Below are 6,772 nucleotides of genomic sequence, written 5' to 3'. Positions count from 1 at the left end.
CTCCTGTCCTTTTTAGCACTCCCATTCCTTATGCTGACTTTCCTCCTGAAAACCACCATTGTCTTCCATTCCTACTCTTAGTGCCCTAGTTCAACCAAGTGCAGAAGCCTCTTCATGCTTGAATTTCCACAGTGCCACCTCGATGATCTTTCTAAACTGCAAATGAGCATCTTTGCCACTGTTTGAAACTTGTTTCTGTTTTCTCTGAACCAGATGCCTCTCCTCACCTGTCCACCTGCAGACAAACTCATCCTGCAGACAAACTCATCCTTGGAAAGCCGGCATGGGTGTCTTTTCTGCTGGGCCATCTTTGGTTCTCCCAGTGAATTGGTCTCTTCCCTTCCCTCTACTTGTGTAGCTACCCCACAGGTCCACAACTGCAGTCTCATACTCTCTCTAGTTAGGGTTTCCAGTCTGTTTTCTGTACTAGACCATGAGCACCTGGGATGACAGAGTGACTTATTCGTTTTTGTATTGCTGTACTCAGCGGGCTTCCCAGCACCTGACAGCAGATGCTTTAATGTCTGTTGACTTGACCATGCCAATAAATCATCGCAGGCTGGTGATCCAGGAGAAAGATGGGATATGCTGTCTTCTCATTTAAGTAGGCACCTTGTAGCCCCCAAACAGCTAGTAGCCAGTACATGACTTTGTTCTGCTCTGTCCCTCTGTGCATTGGACAGGCCAATACTTCTCCTCTTGTGCTCGATCTCCTTCCCATCAGCCACCCTCTGCATTAGGAAGCATATTTTCCCTACCCTCTGCATGGTGCAATGGAAGGGTCACTGAATTTGGATTAAGCAGACCTAAGGACTCATCCTGGTGCTTCTGTGTGACCTTGGACAAGTCAAGTATTTTTTTTCTCAGCCTCAGGTCTTCCTTCTGCACAATGGCAGGGCCAGTGTAGTTAGACCACAATGAGTTGTTTTAGAAGTGCTCAGGGGTAGGGGGCAACAGCTGGAATTGGGGCCTGGATCCCACCTTCAAGCACAGCAGCTCCATCTTGGTGTGTTTTTATTTGTTCATACCTTTTGGTAATATTTAGTTTGAACAAAATATTCCTCAGTCAAAACCTGTTTGAAAATCCCTGGCTTAGATGAATTTTAAAATCCCTTTCCTCCTTGTATTATCTTAGGCACCCTACTTCCTCATTTACTAATAAGAAAAAGGCTGTACTGGTCTTCTGAAAAGGATTATTATTGTTCAGGAAGATTTCTCTCCCTTTAGTTTTCTTAAAGTTGAAATCTAATCATAGGTTCAGCTGGTTCTCTGAACTGACTTGACTTCTACAGCCCTGGCTTGTTTATATTTTTATTGCCTTTCCAACCTTTGTTCTCAGTTCATGCTGAGATTTGCTAGTTGACTATAAGACACAACTCTGCGGTGAGGTCACCTTGGAGATTAGCTTTCTGCTCTAAGAGATCAGAGGCAGGCCCAAACTTGCCTTCCTGTGAGTTGGGTGGAAAGAGAACCATTGGGCATTGGCAGAATTCATTTTAACGTCTGCCGTTTAAAAAAGCACTTGTTAAAAAAAAGTTGAGATGCAAACTAAAATTCAATACATTAAAGTATAAAAGAAAAAAAGGCATTTGCTGGCTACCTTGTGGAAAATGTGTTGGAGGCAATGTGAGGAGTAAAAACAAAGGCTGTACTATGTCTTCTCCTGGGAGCCTATAGACCAGAAATCATTCAAGAAAGTATTCAATTAACCTAAAATTTTGAGGGTCATAAATGTTTGTTTCCTATTGAAAATAAAAAGGGAACTTGTGAGCCCTTGTGACCTTGTTGGTATAAGCTTCAAAAATGCCTTGAGTTCAGACTTGCTCTTTGAGATCTGAACCCGAATTCCCTGTGGTTGGTACATTAATGGTTCAATGGATAGAAGGCACGTTACAAACTCTGTAGTAACGGTTACTCAGTGACTGACTTACCGTGTGTTCTATCTTTTAAAATGAAGCAAACTCACCACAGAAAGCATGGACTTTTGCCTCCACACCTCTCCACGTGCTGTCACTCAATCTGGAACACTCTTCCCCCTGTCCTCATATCTCCTTACTATGATTAACTGATGCTTTAAGTCCCTGTTTAAAGGGTGGTATCTTTCGGGAAGCCCTCCTGAGTCTGGGTTTACGGACCCCTCTTGTGTCCTCCGAAGACATCTTGTACTTAGCCTTGATATAGAGACCACTTGTATTTTATTGTAGCAGTCTGTTTCATTATCATTATAGTCTGTAATACTAACTTATATGTAGGACTTAATGGGAACTAACCATAAACACACTTAACAGTATGTGAATTCACTTAATCCTCTCATTGCTGTAAGGTGGGTACTGTTATCATCACCATTGTATACACCGGGAAACTAAGACACACAGGGGCTAAGTGACTTGCCCAGGGCTACACAGCTAGCACGTAGCAGAGCTGGGATTCCAGTCCAGGCAGTCCAGCTCCAGAGCCTATACTCCTAAGCATGATGCCAGGACAGTCTTGCTTGCAGGTGTATCCCAGGGCCCAGCAATTTGCCTGGCACGTAGAAGGTATTAAGGCATACTTGTTGGAAGAGTGGATGAAGCATGACCCTTACCTCCAGGCACTTCCTGCATGGTGGCCTGGTCACAGAGAGCTATAACATGGGGTCGGGGCAGAGATTTCAGGAATGGTATAGACCCAGGGCTGAGGGCCTGATGAGGAGGGAGAGACTCATGCTGTCTGGGAGCTGGGGACTGACCATGTGGGCTCAACATTCTCCCACAGGGAGCCGGATCTCCACCAGGCAGTGACTGCCCTTTCTGGTTGTGTCAGAACAACCTGGCATGTGTTTTGTTCTGAATCTTGAACTAGTCACCCAGATGACCTCAATTTTAAGAGAAATATTATGTATTTGATTTGTAGAGATCTATTAAAAACAAAAAATATTTTCTCTCAATGTTAAACAGCAAAAAAATTAAACTTGCAGGAACCATCTGCACAGCGGAATTTCCAAAGCACAAAGAGAAAGCAATTTTCTTTTTAAAAGGATTCTGAGCCTAGAGAACTTGCGTGGAGGGGGCTATTGTGACCCTTCGCCGTTCGCAGAGCCCTAGGCACTCGGAGGGAACAGGACGTCAGCAGAGGCTGGCTTAGGGAAGGCGTGGAAGGATGCATCCCTCCCTGCCCGCAGCTCTCTCATCCTGAGTGCTAGCTGCTAAAATTAACAGGGGTTTTAACAGCACTCATTTGTACGTGTTCTGGTAGGCTTTAATTAGAGATTAGACACATTACAGCAGGGATGTGAGAAAATTTTGCTTTAACAAAGTCTGTGTTTGGTCTTGCCCCCGCTTCCTGAGGATGCCGGACTCCTTCCCAGCACGTGCGTGCCTGGCATCTTCCCCTTCCCTGGGACCCCTCCAAATCCTTCCCCCTTTCCACTGAGGCTTCCCAAGTAACTCCACGGCTCACTAATCTGCCAATTTTTGGAAATACTATGTTTGTCGTTGGTAGTAAAATGGTAAAGCCAGTATTACATGATACCTTCCCACATCAGGATATGGGGCTTAAGACCTGCTGCTGCCAGGTTTTTGAGCCACTTAACCTCTCTGAGCCTTTACACTAATAACAGTTCCTGTAGTACGGGGTTGTTATGAGGATTAACCGAAGAGATATGGTGTTAGGCACATACCACCCCCTCATGGGCCAATCCTGTACAATAGGGCCCGAGAAGCCTTCCTTGGTCTCTGGGTCCTCTCTGGTCCTGGTGGTGTCCCGGAAGTGACCTGTGGGTGGAGATGGTCTTCTCACCCACCACATACAGCAGACACAGGCACAGGGAAGTTGAACAGGGACTGAAGCTACTAATCTAGTGTCTAAGTCCCCCCTACTGGGAAGGATTCCTTCTGGGCTACAGAATAAAATGTGCTAGAGCAGCTTAATCACTGGCTTATTTATTAATCAACTCAGGGAGAATTTGGCTGAGGAAGCTAACTTACATTTGGGGCATTAGTCTTTATTAACCCTATTGCCTGTCTCATCTTGATCCTTTGGTTTGGTTTTGTTAAAAAAGAAACTGAAGCCAACCCAAACAGAACAAAAAGGTTTATTGCCCCAGAGCTGGCAGAGGTACCTGGACACCCACCTCTCAGTTCCAGGTGCCACCCGTTATCACGCATTCTGAAAGTGCTCCCAACTTCCTGGTACTTATTCCTCTACAAAGCAGGCCGCAGGGATCTTTCATGAGATTAAAAAGTAACTACTCCGAAGGTCTCACTATAAGTAAGCAAAAGCTCACTGGGGTAGAGGCACTGCAGCCTCAAAGTCAATAACTTGAATTTGGGCATCCTGATCTCAGGGCTGCGCTGCCCGGGCAGAAAGGACAGCAGATCTGAGCTGTGGGGATTCCTGGGGTTTGGGTCTGCCGCTGGGGTCAGGAACAGGCTAGTCTTTGCCTGGCGATTTTCATTTTTACAGTTCTCAGTTTAATCTAAAGTAGCTGGAACTATGGGGCGGTGATGAGTGGGGTGGCATGAAAAGACCTGACTTCTGGGCTATGGGATCAGGATTTGATTCTCATCATGACTCATGGGGAAATTCTTTTAAAAACACAAGCCCCATTGCTCTTACCAGACATTTCCAGGCTGGTAACAGTTGCTGACATTCGCTAAGCAACTAGACAGGTCCTGTGCTGTGTGTTTGACAGATGTCGTTGCATTTAATCCTCATAACAACCCTGCAAGGTAAGCCTTCGAGGTGGGCATTCTGTCCCCACTCTGCAGATTCGAAACCAAGCTGGCCCAATGTCAACTCATTAGAAAGAGGCAGAATTGACACCTGAACCCAGGTCTGACTGATGCCCAAGCCTGTGCATTTAGCAGAATGGAGGAAAAATATCAACAAACTCTCCCCTGTCCCCCAGCTCAGCGAAGTCCGTGGCAATAGACGTGTCCCCTCTACCTTGTAACATGGTCAGTAGCCTCCCAACTCCAGCACCTCGGAAAGGGGGTACGGATTTGCCTCCAGCGCTGCCGCAGGGAGGGAGGCTCAGGCTGGTGACAGAGCCCAGCACTATGGGGCCAGTGATCGCTTGGTCTTGGAGAAATAAGGTCCGAGTAAAACCTGTACCCTGGGAAACGGGGTGTGAGGAGGCCTGCATCCTTCGCCTCAAAGGAAAGGTGCCAGTCCTGTCTAGATTTGCTTGTTTGTAAAAAGCACCAACGGCAAGGGCCTTGGTGAGGTTCTTGCCCTGTGACCCAGACTGAATGTCTGCTGTGAGGAGAGCTTGTATGAGGCAGGAGCATTGGAGCTGGGCTGTATCCAGGGCTGAGGTCAGTGTTGGGTGGAGCCCAGCGGATGTGCTTTTCAGATTGGTCGGCTCTTCTCTTACCTCCCCACAGGGCTTAGGGAGCCTCTGACCCAGCCTTTACTCCACAGGCCTCAGGGCAGACAGGCCTGAGAGGTGAAGGGATTTGCCCACAGTCACAGAGGTTTGGGGTAGGGCCTCAGCTAGAATTCCAGTGCCCTGTGCTTTCCTCTGCCCTGCCAGGCTCTGTGACTCCTACTTGTTCCTGGTAAACTGACCCAGTGAGAACTTTGTGTGGGAGGTCTGCAGTCCCAGTTACCTCTGTGAGCATTTAAGTCTCTTTTTGTGTTGACGTTTCTCTTCCAGGAAGAGATGCTTTAGTAAGTGCAGTTATTTCCTGGACTTGTGCCACCATCCTTCCCTCATGAACTGTGAGGAGCTTACAGGTGAGTCAGCCAACACGCAGGGGTGCCTCACGTGAGGATGCCTGAAGGGTGAGTCCAGGCCAGCAGGTTTCCTGTTCAGCAAATATTTGTGGAGCCTCATGCCCAGAACGGGAGGCCATTGCGGTAATACTCTCCCCTTGCCAGACAAAAAGCTGCCGTTAGCTGGGGGCCACGGACATGCAGTCAGGCGACCATTCTACAGAGTGGTGATGTTTCAGAGCACGACCCAGGGTGTCCGGCAGGAGAGAGGAGGGTGTCTCACCCAGTGAGGGCTCAGGGAGGACTCTCTGCAGGGGATGACAATGCAGCTGGGAATGGAAGAGTGAGGGAAGGGGCAGGGGAGGGGGTCCAGGTTAGAAAGAGGAGGCTGTGTGGGGATCACACCTGGTTCAGTGCCAGGAACACAAGCTGGAAGAGGAGATAGATGAGGCTGGAGAGGAAGGCAGGGGCCAGGTCTTGTGAATCACGATGAAGACGTTGGACATTTTCATGAGGGCAGCAGATCGTGAGACCTCAGTTCCATCTCTCACTTGCAACCTAGCATGGGTGAGAGAGAAACTCTTTGAACCCTGAGTTGACTGCCCACAAAAGGATGTGTTTTTCTAAGAGATCTCAAGGCAGAACAAGTCAGGGCCCCTATGCCAGGGATAATCACTAGCCCTGACATTCCATGCTGGCCACCGAACCAGCTTTTGCCCTTGGATGTGGTTTAGTTCCAGACACTGAGGCCGGGGAAGCTCTCGTGCATCTCACTGCTCTGTGCTTTATCCCCTGTCACAGGTCACAACATACACTAGATGACTAATTGTGGGCTCATACTGTCACCAGCCACACTGCAGAGCAGAGCTCCATCCTTGAAAGCCAAATGCCATATTCTGGGTATTTTTTGTTTTTGTTTTTCTCAATGGGGCTATCTTTTTGTATGTTACTATTATGAAAGTAATATATGTTCCTTATAAAAAAACTAAACATCCTGGAAATGTATACAATAGAAGGTGGAATTTCCTCCCTCCTCTCATAATCCCATTTCCCCAAGAAAACCATTATCCCGCCA

General features: G+C 47.6%; 1 long non-coding RNA gene across 1 annotated transcript in view; it reads left to right on the top strand.

The window, feature by feature from the left end:
* The first annotated feature begins 4,716 nt into the window (after window positions 1–4,716).
* LOC309626504 overlaps window positions 4,717–6,772 on the top strand; it is a 39,599-nt gene continuing 37,543 nt past the window's right edge. The window contains exon 1 of the long non-coding RNA XR_014243237.1: window positions 4,717–5,718. This is a non-coding gene — a long non-coding RNA (uncharacterized lncRNA). The remainder of the gene's footprint in view (window positions 5,719–6,772) is intronic.

The sequence above is a fragment of the Balaenoptera borealis genome (genome assembly GCF_965194805.1).
Source record: "Balaenoptera borealis genome assembly, chromosome: 1".
Lineage (NCBI taxonomy): Eukaryota > Metazoa > Chordata > Mammalia > Artiodactyla > Balaenopteridae > Balaenoptera > Balaenoptera borealis.
Note: the sequence above shows the minus strand (reverse complement) of the source record. Positions and strands in the feature narration are given on the sequence as shown.